The sequence below is a fragment of the Corvus brachyrhynchos genome, unplaced genomic scaffold, assembly GCF_000691975.1.
Source record: "Corvus brachyrhynchos isolate BGI_N302 unplaced genomic scaffold, ASM69197v1 scaffold97, whole genome shotgun sequence".
Lineage (NCBI taxonomy): Eukaryota > Metazoa > Chordata > Aves > Passeriformes > Corvidae > Corvus > Corvus brachyrhynchos.
The window spans coordinates 814,064-821,972 of NW_008239758.1; positions in this window are offsets into that span (position 1 = coordinate 814,064).

Below are 7,909 nucleotides of genomic sequence, written 5' to 3' on the forward strand. Positions count from 1 at the left end.
GTTTCAGGATAAGGCCGTGGTGGTGGTGGGCACTGGCCCGGGGGCTGCTGCTGCCCGGACGGCTCGGAAACACTGCTGAGCTTATACCAAAGAGTCTTAGGACACCTCTCCTCACCTGAGTTGTAAACAAGACATTTTTACCCCAAAAAAAGTTCCTTCTTTCTACTACTCTTCCTCCTATCCTCCTCCTCTTCCTCCTCCTTTGTACATAGGGATGAAAACTATGCATTTAGCAAACAAAGAGAAAGCACTTACCCTTTTCTATCTCACTGCGTTTGGGTGCATTCAAAGGCCCAGGGGCTAATTTTGAGACTTTGCTTAGCCTCCTGGTTTATTATTGTGGTGTGGTTAGCTTTACAATACATTTGGTAACTATTTGCTAAAGACAAAGAAGCAAAAGGTAAGGAATAGCTACTTCCACGTGTTAAAAAAAAAAAAAAAAAAAGAAAAAAAAAGAAAAAAAAAGAAAAAAAAAGAAAAAAAAAGAAAAAAAAAGAAAAAAAAAGAAAAAAAAAGAAAAAAAAAGAAAAAAAAAGAAAAAAAAAGAAAAAAAAAGAAAAAAAAAGAAAAAAAAAGAAAAAAAAAGAAAAAAAAAGAAAAAAAAAGAAAAAAAAAGAAAAAAAAAGAAAAAAAAAGAAAAAAAAAGAAAAAAAAAAAAAAAAAAAGAAAAAAAAAGAAAAAAAAAGTGTGTAAAGATCTACTATTTATAGTGTGAACCAAAGACGCTACCTCACTCGATTTCCATTGGTGATTTTAATCACATTGATGATACCAAAGAATACCAAAGATTTTTCATGCACGGCCTTGGTCTGGAAAGGGAACTCATCCTCCTTCTTACTCCCATCCCCCCGACCCCCTTCCTCACCTTCACTCAGTGTGTAACCTTGTCTTCATTCTTAGTGGTAATGCTGATAACCTTACGATAACTTCTCTTGCTACAACTGCTACTACTGATGATAAGGATAATAATAATAATAATAATAAATAATAAAGCTCTAGGCAAACATGTTGCAAACTTTGTAAACTCATAGGACGAGTGCCTTGCTTGAACCAAAGTGTTAAACCGCTGTTGACCTCTTTATCTCTCACCTTATACTCTTTGAATACCTCAGCCTGTTAGAAAGGCCACTAATGAAAAAAAGGAATAATTCTTCACCGTGGTGCTTTTTGCCGTGCAACCATGCAATGAAACTTTCTTTGATACCAAAGGAAAATGTTTTTTTTCCACTTTCTTGCTGACAAACCAAAGGTTCCCTCTTCTTTCCCCCAAAGCAGCTTGAGTCCCTCAGCCCAGACAGGCCGTGCATCGCTTTTACCAATTCCTCCAAATACCTCATAGTAATAAATCTTTAGGGTTATGTTGTATAGAGAGTCTATGTGATAAGGCAGAACTTACTAGTTTGATAATTGTTAAGGTTACTTAAAAAAAGCTTTATAATTCTTATTTATTTTGTAGGGGTTGTTTTGTTTGTATATTCCTTTTATATTGTTTGGTTTGGGTTTGGGTTTCTTCTTTTTTCCTCTTTTTTTGGCAGAACTTCTCTGTTATACTCAAGGAAGATCATATTCCTGGGAATGTTTCGAAGTGGGTAAAGATCGCTGTTTGCAATGAGTGCAAGAAAGGGAAACATGGCTTCAATTACTTTTCTTCCAGCTAGGATGTTTTGTGTTTGCTAGTCGATGTTCTTTTCACAGGGTAAAAAAAAATATTCTCTGCTGTGATAAATGGTTCCTATTTTTTCTCTATAATGTGCTGTGACTTTTAATTTAATTCCATTTTGTATACGCTTATTTAATCACTGCTTTAATTTATGACTATGTAGTTTTGAAAAAAAATTGTATATAGTAGATTCAAAAATGGCCAAAGCTTTATGTTACAATCTTTTCATTCTTGATGCTGAGATGAACTGAAGGAGAGTGCTTCTCTTGACTGCAGGGTGTATCTTCAGCCTTGTCTTGGCATGCACTTCCACCTGTGTTACAAACACTGCCAGGTTACCCCCCCAGGCCTCCCTTCCCCCCAACTTGTACATGCCAAAATAAGTGTTTCAAGGTAGTACTTTTGTCACTTAGAAAGCAGAAAGGCATTATTAGTGTGTTTTTTCTTTAATTTATTTGTCTTTTTCTAGAAAGATTGCTTTGTGGGTGAGACCCGCACATCCAAAGAATTTAAAAGTCGTTTAATGTTTAAAAGCACTGGCATTTGTGAGAGATTTTGCTGAGTTTTTCTTTTCCTTCGCCATTCGCACGGGTAGCGCAAGCAAGCAGCAGGCGCAGGCCTTGGGAGAAAAGCTGACTTGAATCTGGAAACCTTGCTCACGGAAAGGCCTCTGCGGCGGGCCAGGGGGCTCGGAGCGGCTCGGGGTGGGGGCCACCACAGGTCACCTGCTCCCCAGCCAGGGCCCGCAGGCAGGGATGGGATGGGGTCCCTGGGGCACAGCCGGGTCCCCCGGGAAGCTGCAGCTTCTCCCAGGCTCAGGCAGCAGCAGCACCGCAGAGCCCCGGCTGCGGGTGGGTGCGGAGGGACCTGTGCTGGGTCCCTGCGAGGGGCACCGAGCCTGCCCGGGCTCCCCGCGGCTCCAGGGGGGAACAGGGCAGTTTGGAGTTGAAAAGCAAAAAAAAAAAAAGGAAAAAGTAAGGACAATGATACTTCCGCAAAGCTGATGATGGCATCATGGCACAGAGAATAGGATGCCACTCACTCGTGTTTTATTTTGCATAAAGACTAGATTCTGGTTCAGCTAAATGTTGTGTACTGACACGGTTTGTGATGGCTGTAAATATTTCCTTTCCAGTGCAGTAGCTGAGCCCCAGGTGTACCTTGTTTTCCTTTGAGGGGATAGTGAAGGGGTTGAGGGAGGGAAGGACAAGGGCAGGGCCTGAGCTTTTGGTCAGAAGTTACACTTCCTAGGTACATTTTTATACTTCAAGTATTGAAATGGGGCAATAAAGACGCTCTGAATGAAGGATCATTAAATGATCTGTTGGTGGGCATTGGCTCAGTGTCTGCTTTTAATCCAGGAGCTAATGCTGTGCAATGAGTTCTGCTTCACGTGAAGGGGGAGGCAATGTCAGCCTGTGAATCAGCATGAGCCATCGAGCACTGGACAAACTGTGCTCAGGGAGCCGCGGTTTCCGGTCCTGTTCCGGTAGTTTGGTTTTTCACGGAATGTTCTGCATTTACTGCACTTGCTGCATCCTCACCGTGGGGCCGCGCTGGTCGCGCAGCGCGGCACGAGCAGCGGGGAATGCGCGGTACAGCCGCGGTGGTGCCCGGGCAGCGGAGAATGCGCGGTACAGCCGCGCCGGTGCCCGGGCAGCGGAGAATGCGCGGTACAGCCGCGCCGGTGCCCGGGCAGCGGAGAATGCGCGGTACAGCCGCGCCGGTGCCCGGGCAGCGGAGAATGCGCGGTACAGCCGCGCCGGTGCCCGGGCAGCGGAGAATGCGCGGTACAGCCGCGCCGGTGCCCGGGCAGCGGAGAATGCGCGGTACAGCCGCGCCGGTGCCCGGGCAGCGGAGAATGCGCGGTACAGCCGCGCCGGTGCCCGGGCAGCGGAGAATGCGCGGTACAGCCGCGCCGGTGCCCGGGCAGCGGAGAATGCGCGGTACAGCCGCGCCGGTGCCCGGGCAGCGGAGAATGCGCGGTACAGCCGCGCCGGTGCCCGGGCAGCGGAGAATGCGCGGTACAGCCGTGCCGGTGCCCGGGCAGCGGGGAATGCGCGGTTCTGCCGTCCCGGTACCCGGGCAGCTGTGAGCGCACCCCGCCCGCAGTGCGGGACCCCCGCACCCCGCCCTGCCCCGGCCCCGCCGCAGAGACGGCGCCGGAGACAATCACAGGTCCCAGCTCCGCAGGGGTAGGAAACCTTCCCAGAGCAAGCGGGAGTTCTTCCAGAGCAACGGAACAAAACCAAAAAAAAAAAAAAAAAAAAAAAAAAGAAAAAAAAAAAGAAAAATAACGAAAACGAAGCGAAGATTTTGCTAAAGCCCTTTGCTGCCATCTTTAGTTCGCCCATTAGGAAGCAGCAGTAGTTTATGCGTTGCATCTGCATTTCAGACTAAGTGATTATTGTACCTAATTACGGTTGATTGCTGATATTTCCTCACTCTCTCTCTTAGTCAAGCGCTTCTTCTGTATTTTTGTGTGTAGCGATGACAAGTGCAGTGCGCTAGGCATTGCCCTGGGTTGGGTATGAGTATCTCCTGTACTGCGTTAAGATTTCCTTAAGTTACTTTTTTTAAGCTTTGCTACTGTTCTCACTTTATGCCGTGCAATATCATCTGCTGTGTTTGCTAAGCAAAAAAAAGAAAAAAGAAAAAAAAAAGAGAAAAAGTAAAAAAAAAAAAGAAAAAAGCAAGTGATGATGTCATCATGCTTTTCAGTGTTACAATGTTTCAGCGTTACAATGTTTCAGCGTTTATGTAGTCACAAAAATGTAGTAAATAAAAGGTTGGATTTTCCAGCACTTTAAATTTAGACATTTCTTGCCTTCTTTTGTTTCTCCGTGTGCAGCCAAGGCACTGGGCTGAGCCAAGGGGAGCAGGTGAGCCCCGTGGGCAGCCCCAGCTCTCCCATGGGAGGGGCAGCTTCGGTGGAGCCCTGGGAGGGACATCCACGGGGTGGGGGGAGAGGGGGGACACACGAAAGGGCACCTCAGGCTTCCCAGCACTGTGTCTTCTTCCCTCCATCCACGCAGGTGTGCAGCCCCCACCCCCAGCAAGCACTCCCCATCTGCCTGCAGCCCCCCCTGGCTCCCCATCCCATCCCATCCCATCATGGTGGGCTCCAGGAAGACGAGGGCCAAGTGTCTGAGAGGCGAGTGTGGCTCATACCAGATACATTTCTCTAATTGAGGGGAAAAACATTAAGAAAGTAAGTGGAGCAAATAATCTTGGTTTCCTTTATATCATCTAAGGGTATGGATGGCACCAGACTAATTCACAGAGGTGTTTCCTTTTGTGTGATGGAGTCCACCCCAGGCCTGCAGGATCAATATTTAATTGTTTAAAGGGATATTGTATTCCTTTCCTGTCACTGTTGTTAATGCCTTCGCTCTCTGTAATCCCACGGGGTCTTTTCCTGGGGATCTGATCAGAAAGATTACCCATCACTCGGGAGTGGTGGGAGGAGAGTCCCAGCCATAAAAGATTCAGGAATGCATTGAACCGTTTTCTCTCTATCTCCTAATGAAGTGATGAAGCGTGTGCCACAAAATTTAACAGGGTTTTGTGGCAAATCAGGTTGCACTGCTGAGAGGAGGATTAAACCTTCATTGTTGTCCCATAAATCATGGCATCAGCTACATTTATTCTGATGGATGGTCTGGACTCTGCTGACAATATTTTATCTCTGGAAGTGCCTGCAGCCTGTGCCCTGATGTGCAATTTCTTTTTACTGCTAAGCTGAGAGAGGCACTGAGCACATCCCTTCAGAGGCCTCCCCCCAGGCTTGGTATCCCAAGACCACGTCAGAAACCAAAGCATCACCAGGATCCCTGTCCAGGGCAAGCAGAAAGGCAAAGGAAGATAGGAAGGCAGAAATGTCCTCCATCCCCAGAAGGAGTGCCTCTGGGACTTGCTCATCTGCAGCCTCCTCCCCGCCAGGCCTGGGAAAACCTAGCACTGACTCAGGTCGGTATCTCCATGGGATGGTGCTGGCCAGGCCATGGTGCAAGGTGAGGGTCCAGCTGTGTTCAGCTGAAATAGAATCCGGAAAATAACCCAGAGATGCCACAAGGGTTGAAGCATGTCAGGCAAACACAGTGAATGTTTCCCAGGTTCTCATCCCATGGGCCAGGGGACAACAATGGGTGGCATGTGGGCAGAGCCTGTCACAGCCACAGCAGGTCCCCTTGCTGTGACCACTATCCACACCTCCTGCCCCTTATTTCCTTCCCAGGTGAGTAATTATGGTCACTAATGTCCGCACCAGAGCATGTCCCTGGGCTGCACCCATCCCACAGAGTGGGTCACTGCCCCAGGTCCTTGGGCACCCCTGGCCACCCCGGCAGGCAGGGAGAGCTGGGGTGCCCAGGAGCCTGCACAGCTTCCCAGTTACTTCATCAAATCAGAATTTATGTTTCTACTGGAGCTACATTTAACTCTGGTGTGTGCACCGTTTATGTCAGCATGCTCAGGGGAGAGAGCTGGGCTTATCACAGCAACGCACAACCCAAACACCGAAACGAGCTTCACAAACTTTATCTTCTGAGCACTGGCAGAATGCAAGGTGAGCAGAGCAATGCAAACCTTTTGAGACAAGAGGAGCTGCTCTTGTCTCAGCTGCACCTAGACCCTTTCAGGGACGAAGAGAGCAGCAGCAGCTGCTCGGCGGCAGGAGGGCAGCGGTGCAGCAGCCGCAGCCTGCTCGCAGGGGGCCGGCCCAGGGCAGTAGAGGCTGCCTGAGCTGGACACTACTTCCCAGCCACAGGAGCTGTGCCTGGTTAGGGGGGAGATCTGGTATGTTTTGGGGGGAAATATGGGCTGCTTTGTGTTCAGGTTTGAGCTCCTCAGGGTTTTGTGTTTATATGTGGGGGAGAGGAGGTGGGTCATGGCTCGGGTGCCCTGTGTGGGGTGGGGCAGGGCTGCTGTCAGCGTTATGAATTACCAATAAGCGCTAAAAGCCTCCAGCAGGGCTGTGGAGGGGAGGTGGGTAATGAGGCAGGGGACAGAGCTGGAGGGATGTGCTGCTGCTGGGGCCTGTGGCAGGGACAGCAGGTACGGAGGGGTGGCTGTGCTGGGGCTGCCTGAAGACTGGGAAAGCACCTGGACAAGTCCTGAGCAGTTTTCTTCCTTTTAGGGTGCTGGTGGGGCAGAGGAGGCTGCACAGTGCCCAGCTCCTGTGCCAAGGGGGCCATTATTCTCCCTGGTGACAATCCCTGTTTGGATGGAGATGGCATTATCACACCCATGCATCTAGGAGCCAGCACAGTTATTTATGTACAGGAAAAATCCCTTTGTAGAAAATGGTCTATTCATCAAGCAAAATAATTTCCTGCCCAAGGAAGGTGCCCAGAATTTCAGTCTCAGTTATGCTTTCAGTACTAATTATCACTTAAGGTTAAAGATGATTGGGAGGGAAAGTTAATCCCTGTTATTGGCTTCCTTAGGAAGAAGTACTGCAATGCAAAGTGTAAGCACCTGGTGTAGATGAATCCACAGTGGCTGCTAATACATATACCACATACTGCTCAGAATATCAGCTGAAAGTGGTTGGCAGAGGAGAGACTACCAAGGAGTGCCAACCCCACAGGCCCACCCAGTCCGTGTGCTCTGCCCTGGGCACCCAGTTGTCCCCTGTATCACAGAAATTAACCCTTGGCTTGACTGATGGTGGCCACACTTTTGTTTTGGTAGCCTCATGAAGAAAATACAACCCCAGACTTAACAACTGTCTCCCCAGGGCAGCACTGCTCAGCCAAGGTCTGTCCCCACAGGTGGGAGGGGCTGCTTGAAAGAGCTGCTGTCATGTGTAAGACAGGGTTTACAAGCCCTTCCCCTGGTAAGGGTGAGAAGGTTTTTTTCTGTGAGAAACAGGCTGATGGCCAGGCTACACCACCTTGTGCACCTGGTCAAAGGTTTTGTGCCTCTGGTGTCACCCGCAGCTCAGGCTTTTGGCACACTGTTTGCTGCCCCAAGGAACAGGTGCTTGAGCTTTGTCCTGCTGGACAAAACCTGTCCTGGTGGTTTGAATAGGACACTTAGCCTGTGCCTGGCACAGAGCCCTGTGCTTCAGTATGGTGTGACTCTCGCCTGCTGTGCTCGGGTGAAAGGCACCAAAGCATCTTACTTGAGCTTTGCTTCGTGGAGAATGCTTCCAAAACCTGCCAGAGGTGTGAGGGTGCTGTGAGGTGAATGGGAGATGCGTGGCCGTGGCAGGGGGGGGGGGGAGACGCCCGCCCCGCACCCGCG